The sequence below is a fragment of the Schistocerca serialis genome, chromosome 12, assembly GCF_023864345.2.
Source record: "Schistocerca serialis cubense isolate TAMUIC-IGC-003099 chromosome 12, iqSchSeri2.2, whole genome shotgun sequence".
Taxonomy (NCBI): domain Eukaryota; kingdom Metazoa; phylum Arthropoda; class Insecta; order Orthoptera; family Acrididae; genus Schistocerca; species Schistocerca serialis.
The window spans coordinates 70,084,775-70,095,589 of record NC_064649.1 but is presented as its reverse complement, the minus strand read 5'-3'; the positions used below and the strand labels follow the sequence as shown (position 1 = coordinate 70,095,589).

At 45.7% G+C, this 10,815-nt stretch overlaps 1 non-coding gene across 1 annotated transcript; it reads right to left on the bottom strand.

The window, feature by feature from the left end:
• Positions 1-404: 404 nt before the first annotated feature.
• Trnat-ugu (transfer RNA threonine (anticodon UGU)) lies at positions 405-478 on the bottom strand. Its single transcript has one exon. It is a non-coding gene; the product is annotated as a tRNA-Thr (tRNA).
• Positions 479-10,815: the final 10,337 nt, after the last annotated feature.

Below are 10,815 nucleotides of genomic sequence, written 5' to 3'. Positions count from 1 at the left end.
CCGCCGCTCCCGTAGCATTCCAAACGTCACCCAACAGTCATTCCTCCCGCTGAGGTATTACGCTATTCTGACCAAACTTTTGTTAAAACGGGCACCATGCTTCAAGTTTAAGTAAAACGACGAAAAACGCTAATTAACTGAAACCCTCAGCTGCCGACAGGTGTTGTTGACGTATCTTGATGGGGACAGCTGAAAATGTGTGCCCCGCCGGCCGGAGTGGCCAAGCGGCTCTAGGCGCTACAGTCAGGAAGCGCGCGACCGCTACGGTCGCAGGTTCGAATCCTGCATCGGGCATGGATGTTTGTGATGTACTTACGTTTAAGTAGTTCGAAGTGTAGGGGACTGATGACCTCAGAAGTTGAGTCCCATAGTGCTCAGAGTCATTTGAACCTTTTTTTTTTGTGTGCCCCGACCGGGACTCGAACCCGGGATCTTCTGCTTACATGGCAGACGCTCTGTCCATCTGAGCCACCGAGGACACAGATTAATAGCGCGACTGCAGGTACTTATCCCTTACACGCTCCCCGTGAGACCCACATTCCCAGCTGCCCACAATTCTACATAAGTCATGTCCCTAATAGATACTTTGCCCATCCACTTTTTTAAGTTGACGATTCAGAGTTCGAGCAACCTCTGCACACTCGCAGAGACGAAGGTCAATGGCCGGGTAGCCATTTAACCATATACGGAGATAGTAACAGTTCCGAAAGAACAGATACCATTGAGATCCCGCGTTCGAGTCCCGGTCGGGGTACACATTTTCATCTGACCCCATCAACGTATGTCAACAACACCTGTCGGCAGTTGAGCGTTTCAATTAATTATCATTTATTCTAGAGAAGCTGCACGGTTATCAATGGTATCTGTTCTTTCGGGAACAGTTATTATCTTCATATATAGATGATAAACGTGACTGCACCCGTAGCGTAGGGGCTCAGAAGACAGCCCTCGATTTTTGACACTGTGCGATCGTACAGAACCCCAAGTACGAGGAATACTTCTCAAATATTCTCTGCAGTGCGTTCCATAACGCAGCTCGCAGGTAAATTATCAGGAGAAGTTGAACAATGAGTCTTGTTGGGACTGAACTACCTATGACCGTCCACACGTCGCAACGAGGCGACCTCTTTTGCTTTTATTCCCGTTTTGTAGCCGACGCTTGCAACCTCCGTCGTACAAATCGGCCCATCCTGCTTGCGATATAAAATATGGATTGTGGATCGAGTGTATGCCTAATGGATTTTTTTTCTGATTGTATAATGCTATCTATTCCGAAGAAGTGATACCGATAAGTAGGACGAAAGTGTACAATCGACCATTCTGATGGAAAGTCTACTAAAAATAAAAGTAATGAAACTGAACAGGGCTATAATTTGGAAAATGAAAGTTATTTTGAGCATTCACTCACGAACAACACTGGACAGGAAGGGGTACCACTGATCATGAATCCAAAAGTTACACTAATGAACGAAAAGGAAGCAATTAACGGTCGCCAGCCCACTAGAGCAATTTACACCCAAAATCCGGTATAAGATGAGGGGAAAGAAAAACATGTATTATTAAACGCTGACGTGGCAACTAAATGTTGTCACGTTTTCGTCTCTCTCTCTCTCTCTCTCTCTCTGTCTCTTTTATTTTTTATTTATTTATTTATTTATTTATTTATTTTTTGGCACCAAGTTTAGGTGAATATGTAATGATAAAGAAAACTGAGAAGTGACTCTTACGTTATGTTTGGTAATAGATTTTGAAAAAGGCAATCGAGTAATGATTTGAAAACATGCAATTAAACTGTATGTTAGTACTGAACTTCGTTATGTGAACAGTGACTTTCAGTGACCTCAGCATAACGTCTTCAAAGAAATGTGGAAAAAAAGCCGTTACATATTTTGCAAATTGGCTGGTTCAAATAGCTCTGAGCACTATGAGACTTAACTTCTGAGGTCATCATTCCCCTAGAACTTAGAACTACTTAAACCTAACTAACCTAAGGATATCACACACATCCATGCCCGAGGCAGGATTCGAACCTGCTACCGCAGCGGTCGCGCGGTTCCAGTCTGAAGCGCCTAGAACCGCTCGGCCACTCCGGCCGGCAATGAGAACACAATCGCCCTGAGTTTAACTGATTATTATTTATATAAACCGTTAATACTTTCTACCAATGAACAGTCTTACGTCAGTGCTGTGCATACGACGAAACTCGGAGCCGACGACGAAACTGTGTTGCTGGAACTGCTGCTGTTGTTGAAGACGGTAGCATATTGTGGAGCCACGGCTAATTACAGGAACGGGCAATCGTAATTGATACAGTCTTTTCCGCTCGTCCACTGTTCGTACTCCTGCGGTAGACATCTGGCCGGCGCGCGTAGATGATACAGCCGAAAATGGTACTCTCTACTGCGAGAGCGTCAACACCACACTTTCGCACACTAAAAGCGCAGGAACCCGTCTCCCTCTCTCTCCGCGTGCTCTGTGCAACAACTCACTACCCAAAGATTTTACAATTCACAAGCACTGCTATTATCGTTGCTAGTCGATACAAATAACAATTCCTTTGGCTTTTTCCCAGAGCTTATAAGTTTCACAGTAAAACACAGATAAACACAATGAAACATCAACAGACTTCTACCTACATGTAAACATACAGTGAAGCAATGTTCCTACTCATTAAACGAAACCATTTAAATTACAATTATTTACATACAACTAAAAAAAAAAAAGAAATTATATATCGGTAGCAGGTCCCATGCATCCAGCATTTTCGGTGTTACACGCTGACCGGCTGTCATTAACCTACCCCTCAGTATTACGAGGTATGTCAAAGCACGAGCTTTTGTTATTACAAATTTAAGGTCTTCATTTGACTCACCCTCGTATATTCCCCTGCATATCAGACTCTGCAGACCGTAGTGGCCGTGCGGTTCTAGGCGCTACAGTCTGGAGCCGAGCGACCGCTACGGTCGCAGGTTCGAATCCTGCCTCGGGCATCGATGTGTGTGATGTCCTTAGGTTAGTTTAAGTAGTTCTAAGTTCTAGGGAACTGATGACCTCAGAAGTTAAGTCCCATAGTGCTCAGAGCCATTTTTTTTTTTTTTTTTTTTTTTTTTTGTCAGACTCTGTACTTGAAAGTACATGCACCCAAGACCAAAGAAACTTTGCATCGTAATCAGACAATGCAGTATCGTATTTATCTGCCGATACTGGGCAAGTGACTTTCAAGTACAACGCCTGACCTGTACGGGAATATACATAATGGATGTGCAAGCATAGCTCGTACCACGCGAGGTTGGCGACGTATGGAAGTTTGGATCTCACCGTGAGTCGTGCACGGATAGCCAAATGGTGAGGCGACCAACCCCTATAAGCGGTGAATACAGGTTCGAGTCCCGACCCGGCAGAAATTTTCCCTGTCGTTATTTGATTCTGCAGCTGATGGTTGTCCTAATCCGCTATTGCGAATTCATTTAATGTATTCCTCCGTAATGGCCGCGGGCGTGGCGACATTTCAGACAGGAAGACATCGACGCATGTGGAAGAAAGGCCAGAGCTCAGGAGTTCGTGTGAGGTGGGTTAACGATTTCACATTAGCATCAAATTTCTCCACAGTGTTCACCGTGGTCGTGTCACCCGGAAGGTCTTTCTCACCCCTACCCGCCTTCCATCGATCACACCTCTTCATCACTACCATCAACATTGTCGTCTAACTAACCTTCAGAATGAAAAAGGTTTTCTTTGAAAACATTCATTTTTACAATTACGAAAGACAAATATTTATAATAATAACAATGACAATAACACTTTATCAAGAAAGTGCGTGTCAGTATTCGATCTACGTCTGTTGCCTCTTCCCATAAATCTTAGTCTTCCATTCGCCCGACATGCTGCTGATCTTGTGTGATGGTTCCGTTTCATATCGATTCTTAGTATAGAACGCAATTTCTTATGCAATAAGATGTGTTAGTAATCGGATAATATCGGGTTAGAGGCATCGCACTGCAGACATCCACTTTTAACGAGAGCTGGGTGGTTATAATTAAACTGTAGCCACCCACAGAGATCCAGTGTCTGGTGCAATTTGGTAGCGATATTTGGTAGATACACTACGTGATCATAAATACCAGGAAATCCCCAAAAACATACGTTTTTCATATTAAGTGCATTGTGCTGCCACCTACTGCCAGGGACTCCATACCAGCGACCTCAGTAGTCATTAGACATCGTGAGAGAGCAGAATGGGGCGCTTCGTGGAGCTCACGGACTTCGAACTTGGTCAGCTGATTGGGAGTCACTTGTGTCATACGTGTGTACGCGAGATTTCCACACTCCTAAACATCCCTAAGTCCACTGTTTCCGATGTGATAGTGAAATGGAAACGTGAAGGGACACGTACAGCACAAAATCGCACAGGCCGACCTCGTCGGTTGACTGGCAGAGACCGCAGACAGTTGAAGAGGGTTGTAATGTGTAATAGGCGGACATCTATCCAGACCATCACACAGAAATTTCAAACTGCGGTAGGATCCACTGCGGGAGGGGAGAAAACTTGGATTTCATAGTCAAGTGGCTGCTCATAAGCCACAATCACGTCGGTGTGTGCCAAATGACGCCCTTGCTTGGTGCGAGGAGTGTAAACATTGGACGATAGAACAGTGGAAAAACGTTGTGTGGAGTGAAGAATCACGGTACACAATGTGGCGATCCGATGACAGGCTGTGCGTATGGCGGTTTCCTGGTGAACGTCACTTGCCAGCGTGTGTAGTGCCAACAGTAAAATTCGGAGGCGGTAGTGTTAAGGTGTGGTCGTGTTATTCATGGAGAGGGCTTGCACCCCTTGTTATTTTGCATGTCATTATCGCAGCGCAGGCCTAAAATGACGTTTTAAGCACCTTCTTGCTTCCCACTGGTGAAGAGCACTTCAGCGTTGGTTGGTTCAAATGGCTCTGAGCACTATGGGAGCTTCTGAGGTCATCAGTCCCCTAGAACTTAGAACCACTTAAACCTAAGTAACCTAAAGACATCACATACATCCATGCCCGAGGTGGGATTCGAATCAGCGACCGTAGCGGTAGTGCGGTTACAGACTGTAGCGCCTAGAACCGCTCAGCCACTCCGGCCGGCTCAGGGTTGGTGACTGCATTTTTCAACACGATCGAGCACCTGTTCATAATGCACGGCCTGTGGCGGAGTGGTTGCAAGACAATAACATTCCTGTAATGGACTGGGATGTTTTGGAACACCGATTTCGTGCCAGGTCTCGCCGACTGACGTCGATACATCTCCTCAGTGCAGCACTCCGTGAAGACTGGACTGACATTCCTCGAGAAACATTCCAGCACCTGATTGAACGTGTGCCTGCAAGAGTGGAAGCTGTCATCAAGGCTAAGGGGGGCCCACACCACATTGATTTCCAGCATTACCGATGGAGGACGCCACGAACTTGTCATTTTCAGCCAGGTGTCCGAAGACTATTGATCACATAGCGTATGTTACTACGGACTCGATTTAACCTGGAAGAAAAAAAATTAGGTCCAATTTTGGCCATCAAGTGCAAATATGGCTGTACATGCAAGAAAGACGTGTGGAAATGTTTCCATTTGTAATGGGTTTGGAACGGGACGTGGGCAGAATAGGTGAAACAGGCGAGAAGGGCGTAATATTGCGAGGTGTTGGGGCAAGCAGTGTATTTAACACTAAATTCTTCTAGAATCTACATATGTAAATGATGCTCTAAGCCCCCCCCCCCCTATTCTAAATCCGACTTTTGCTGTTGCACATGGATTAAAAAATATACGCGAACTGACTCTAATCAACCCAGCAAGTGGAGTAGAAAAGACTTTGGCACCTGCAATAATTTAATTTGATAAATAAGTTAAATAAAGGAAGGTTTCATTAACGTAGTGAGAAATGAAGGGTTGCTCTACCGATTAACAGAATGAAAGTTCTGTCCAAAATAACAATATGATTTATTAAGACTAAACACAAAATAATAAACAAAAATACATGAAACATTTATAATACATCAAATTGGCTCAAATTGGATACTCAAACAAACGCTGTGAAGGTGAAGTTGTCCCTAAACTAGATTGTGAGGTTTATGACGAAGTGGTATGTGGAGCCAATTCCTTGCCACTCAAATCTTAAGAGAGACACACAGCTAACCCAACATTAATTGCTGCTACTCAAGACAGAACATAGTTAGAAAAAGACGCACAGGCGCGCTCTGCTGAGCTCTGATTATCACCTAGGAAAATCCCTATCTGCCGGTGCTGCGGACATACATTACCAAACTGTCTTCTTAACTGCCAGAACACGATCTGGCGTACCGGAGGCGATGGCTGGTTGCTTCGACGTCCTCGACCGAAAGGCGACAGCCGACTACCTAGAGCACCCGTACAGGCCGAACACACAACATTCCCGCCCCCACGACAGTGGCCGTGGTTAAACGTTCCAATCAGCAACTCGAAAACCGGCGGAAAATTCCACTCCATTGCCGGAGCACTACCATTCCACCAATGGAGATTCTTGGCGCCAATTTCTGCGCTGATTTTGCTACGTCACGGAGCTATGCCCTGAGCAAGCCAATCACAGTTACTATTTTGCAGAAAGCGCGGGAATTTTCCCGCCACAACTGCCTGGGTACACAAGTCATTCCCACGCCTCGCTGGTAGCCCGCCAGAAAGTGTTTTCGCGAAGTTTCTGCGAAGTAACGGAACCTCTAGCCCAGCCGCTACTTCAGGAGCCTGCGGGCGTGTCTCTTGACAATGTCGGCGTCTGGAAAGCATTCACTCGACTCCCTCACACTCGTCGGCTTAACCCTCTCGAGATCCGCAGAGCCCGCCTGTCACCGGACCACCCGGGTGACGAGAGACGATGAGAGGAGGCTCATGCCACCTCTCAATATTGATTTTATTATCCACTGCCGCTCACAAAATTGGTCAATGTGAGCACCGGAGACGTGGGCGAGGTGCTCCATCCTTACAATGCCGTGATCAAGAGTCGCCTGTAGACGTTCCAGAGGAATATCAGCGACGTGTTTCTGTACACCGGCCTTCAGAACAAGTAAAGACCAATTGTGTCCTTGGGGAAACGATTTCTCTTAAGTATCCCCAGAGCCAAAAGTCATATGGGTTCCGATCGAATGATCTTGCAAGTCATGCGTCTCGAAAACTCTGAAGATAACACGTTCGTGGAGGTTGAATTAAGCAGATATGGGGTGTTGCCCCATTCTGCACGCAACCAGTGGTTTCCACACGGTTGCACTCTTTAAAAGCAGGAATCAAACGCTGTACAAGGAGCACTAGATAACGTGCAAGCGTCACGGTACACCTGACAGGGGTTCTGTGTGTATTCTCTTCAAATGAGAACGGAGGGGGAATAAAGGTGCTTGTCAATCCACACCACACAGTCACATAGGGCGAATCAACAGCTCTTCATGCGTAACCCACTGTTTAACAGTACCCCAAATTAGTGTTCACTGCACCCTGTAGTGTAAAATATGCCCCCATACTTCAAAATTTGCCTTTTCCCTCCGTAGCATATCTCCCGGCCACCTGTCATCATCTTAGTACCTAATCAGAACGTTGCTGCCGATCTTGACGTTTCAGTCGCCATGCAGTCTGGATCTTGTACGGGTACCAGCATCAAGGAGACGCGAATCTTTCCGTAGTGTTGACCATGGGATGGACAATTCTCGTGACAGTACACAAACCGCCGGCCAGCGTGGCCGAGCGGTTCTAGGCGCTACAGTCTGGAACCGCGCGACCGCTACGGTCGCAGGTTCGAATCCTGCCTCGGGACTGGATGTGTGTGATGCCCTTAGGTTAGTTAGATTTAAGTAGTTCTAAGTTCTAGGGGACTGATGACCTCAGCAGTTAAGTCTCATAGTGCTCAGAACCATTTGAACCATTTTTTTTTAGTACGCGAACCCTAGTATTACCTGGGACACATTCTGCAAACGTCCCGAGTTCGAGTCTCAGTCCGGCACACAGTTTTAATCTGCCGGGAAGTTTCATATCAGCGCACACTCCGCTGCAGAGTGAAAACTTATTCTGGATACCTTGCTATATCCGGTGCACGCTGCGTATATCCATAATGCATTTCTGACCATTGGATCCCTGCCGTGGTATTACCGGTTGTATACCTAGTATCAACTGTTTCAGTTTGACCCAAAAGGTTTGAGACACGCCGAATAGATGTACATCTACATCTACATTTATACTCCGCAAGCCACCCAACGGTGTTTGGCGGAGGGCACAATACGTGCCACTGTCATTACCTCCCTTTCCTGTTCCAGTCGCGTATGGTTCGCAGGAAGAACGACTGCCTGAAAGCCTCCGTGCGCGCTCGAATCTCTCTAATTTTACATTCGTGATCTCCTCGGGAGGTATTAGTAAGGGGGAGCAATATTCGCTACCTCATCCAGAAACGCACACTCTCGAAACCTGGACAGCAAGCTACACCGCGATGCAGAGCGCCTCTCTTGCAGAGTCTGCCACTTGAGTTTGCTAAACATCTCCGTAACGCTATCACGCTTACCAAATAACCCTGTGACGAAACGCGCCGCTCTTCTTTGGATCTTCTCTATCTCCTCCGTCAGTCCGACCTCGTACGGATCCCACACTGATGAGCAATACTCAAGTATAGGTCGAACGAGTGTTTTGTAAGCCACCTCCTTTGTTGATGGACTACATTTTCTAAGCACTCTCCCAATGAATCTCAACCTGGCACCCGCCTTACCAACAATTAATTTTATATGATCATTCCACTTAAAATCGTTCCGCACGCATACGCCCAGATATTTTAGAGAAGTAACTGCTACCAGTGTTTGTTCCGCTATCATATAATCATACAATAAAGGATCCTTCTTTCTATGTATTCGCAATACATTACACTTGTCTATGTTAAGGGTCAGTTGCCACTCCCTGCACCAAGTGCCTATCCGCTGCAAATCTTCCTGCATTTCGCTACAATTTTCTAATGCTGCAACTTCTCTGTATACTACAGCATCATCCGCGAAAAGCCGCATGCAACTTCCGACACTATCTACTAGGTCATTTATATATATTATGAAAAGCAATGGTCCCATAACATTCCCCAGTGGCACGCCAGAGGTTACCTTAACGTCTGTAGACGTCTCTCCATTGATAACAACATGCTGTGTTCTGTTTGCTAAAAACTCTTCAATCCAGCCACACAGCTGGTCTGATATTCCGTAGGTTCTTACTTTGTTTGTTTTCACCAGCATAGGACGCCTTCCAAGTGGCACACCAAGCTGACCCTTGTTTTCCAGTTTGGTTATCATCTTCTTTAAACTCTCCTCACATCTTCCAGTCAGCGGTACTCTCTCTACGCACCTATGGGTAGGTTAAGCCGACCGGTTACGCCTGAACCGACATTTCTATACGTCTTTCTTGCATGTACAGCCAGATTTGCACTTGGTGGCCCATAATTGGACCTAATTTTTTTTCTTCCTGGTTAAATCGGTTCCGTACTAACATACACTATGTAAACGATAGTATTCGGACAACTGGCTGAAAATGTCTTACAAGTTCGTGGCGCCTCCATCGGTAATGCTGGAATTCTATGTGGTGTTGGCCCACCCTTAGCCTTGATGACACCTTCCACTCTCGCAGGCATGCGTTCAATCAGGTGCTGGAAATTTCCTGGGGGAACGGCAGCCCACTCTTCACGGAGTGCTGCACTGAGGAGAGGTATCGATGTCGGTCGGTGAGGCCTGGCACGAAATCGGCGTTCCAAAAGATCCCAGTCCATTACAGGGATATTATTGTCGTGTAACCACTCCGCCACAGGCCGTGCATTATGAACAGATGAACAGGTGCTCGATCGTGTTGAAAGATGCAATCGCCATCTATTCATTGCTCTTCAACAGTGGGAAGCAAGAAGGTGCTTAAAACATCAATGTAGGCCTGCGATGTAATAGTGCCACGCAAAACGTCATGAGGTGCAAGCCCCCTCCATGAAAAACACGACCACACCATAACACTACCGCCTTCGATATTTCTTAGTATTTATTTGATGTCGGTTATAACAGGTGTTTTCTACTAATAACCTAGCAAAAAACCCGAAATATCAGTCTGCCATAGGAGCAGTGCTGAAAATTTTGTTTGAAAAAAAATTTTTTTTTAGAAAAGGAAAATTTTTATTCGTAAATTTGGAAAGGTTTTAAATATTACGGTTATTATGGAATATTGGAAAACCGATTAGTACTACTTTAATAAGAATGCCGACAGAAACGAACAAAAAACATGGGATAGAATTGGTATAGTATTGTTGAGATGATAATGTACGTGTTTTCATGTAACGTGGCTTATGGACGAGTGTACATGCAGTGTGGGAGACCTGTCCCCATCTTGCCTAAACGGTAGTGTCTCGCCATCGCCGCCGGACATACGTACGTTTTACTGCGAATGGCACCATACATAGTCTGAAAATATTTTTACGAAGCAGCAATGAAGCAAAGTGATTCATTTGTTTTAAAAGATTAAAGGTCTGTTTCCCATTTCTATGGAATAATAAAAGAGGAAGGTAATTACGCTAAACAATATATAAAAAAAACGGCTCTTAGCACTATTGGACTTCACATCTGAGGTCATCAGTCACCTAGAACTTAGAAAATGGCTCTGAGCACTATGGGACTTAACATCTATGGTCATCAGTCCCCTAGAACTTAGAACTACTTAAACCTAACTAACCTAAGGACAGCACACAACACCCAGCCATCACGAGGCAGAGAAAATCCCTGACCCTGCCGGGAATCGAACCCGGGAACCCGGGCGTGGGAAGCCTAGAACT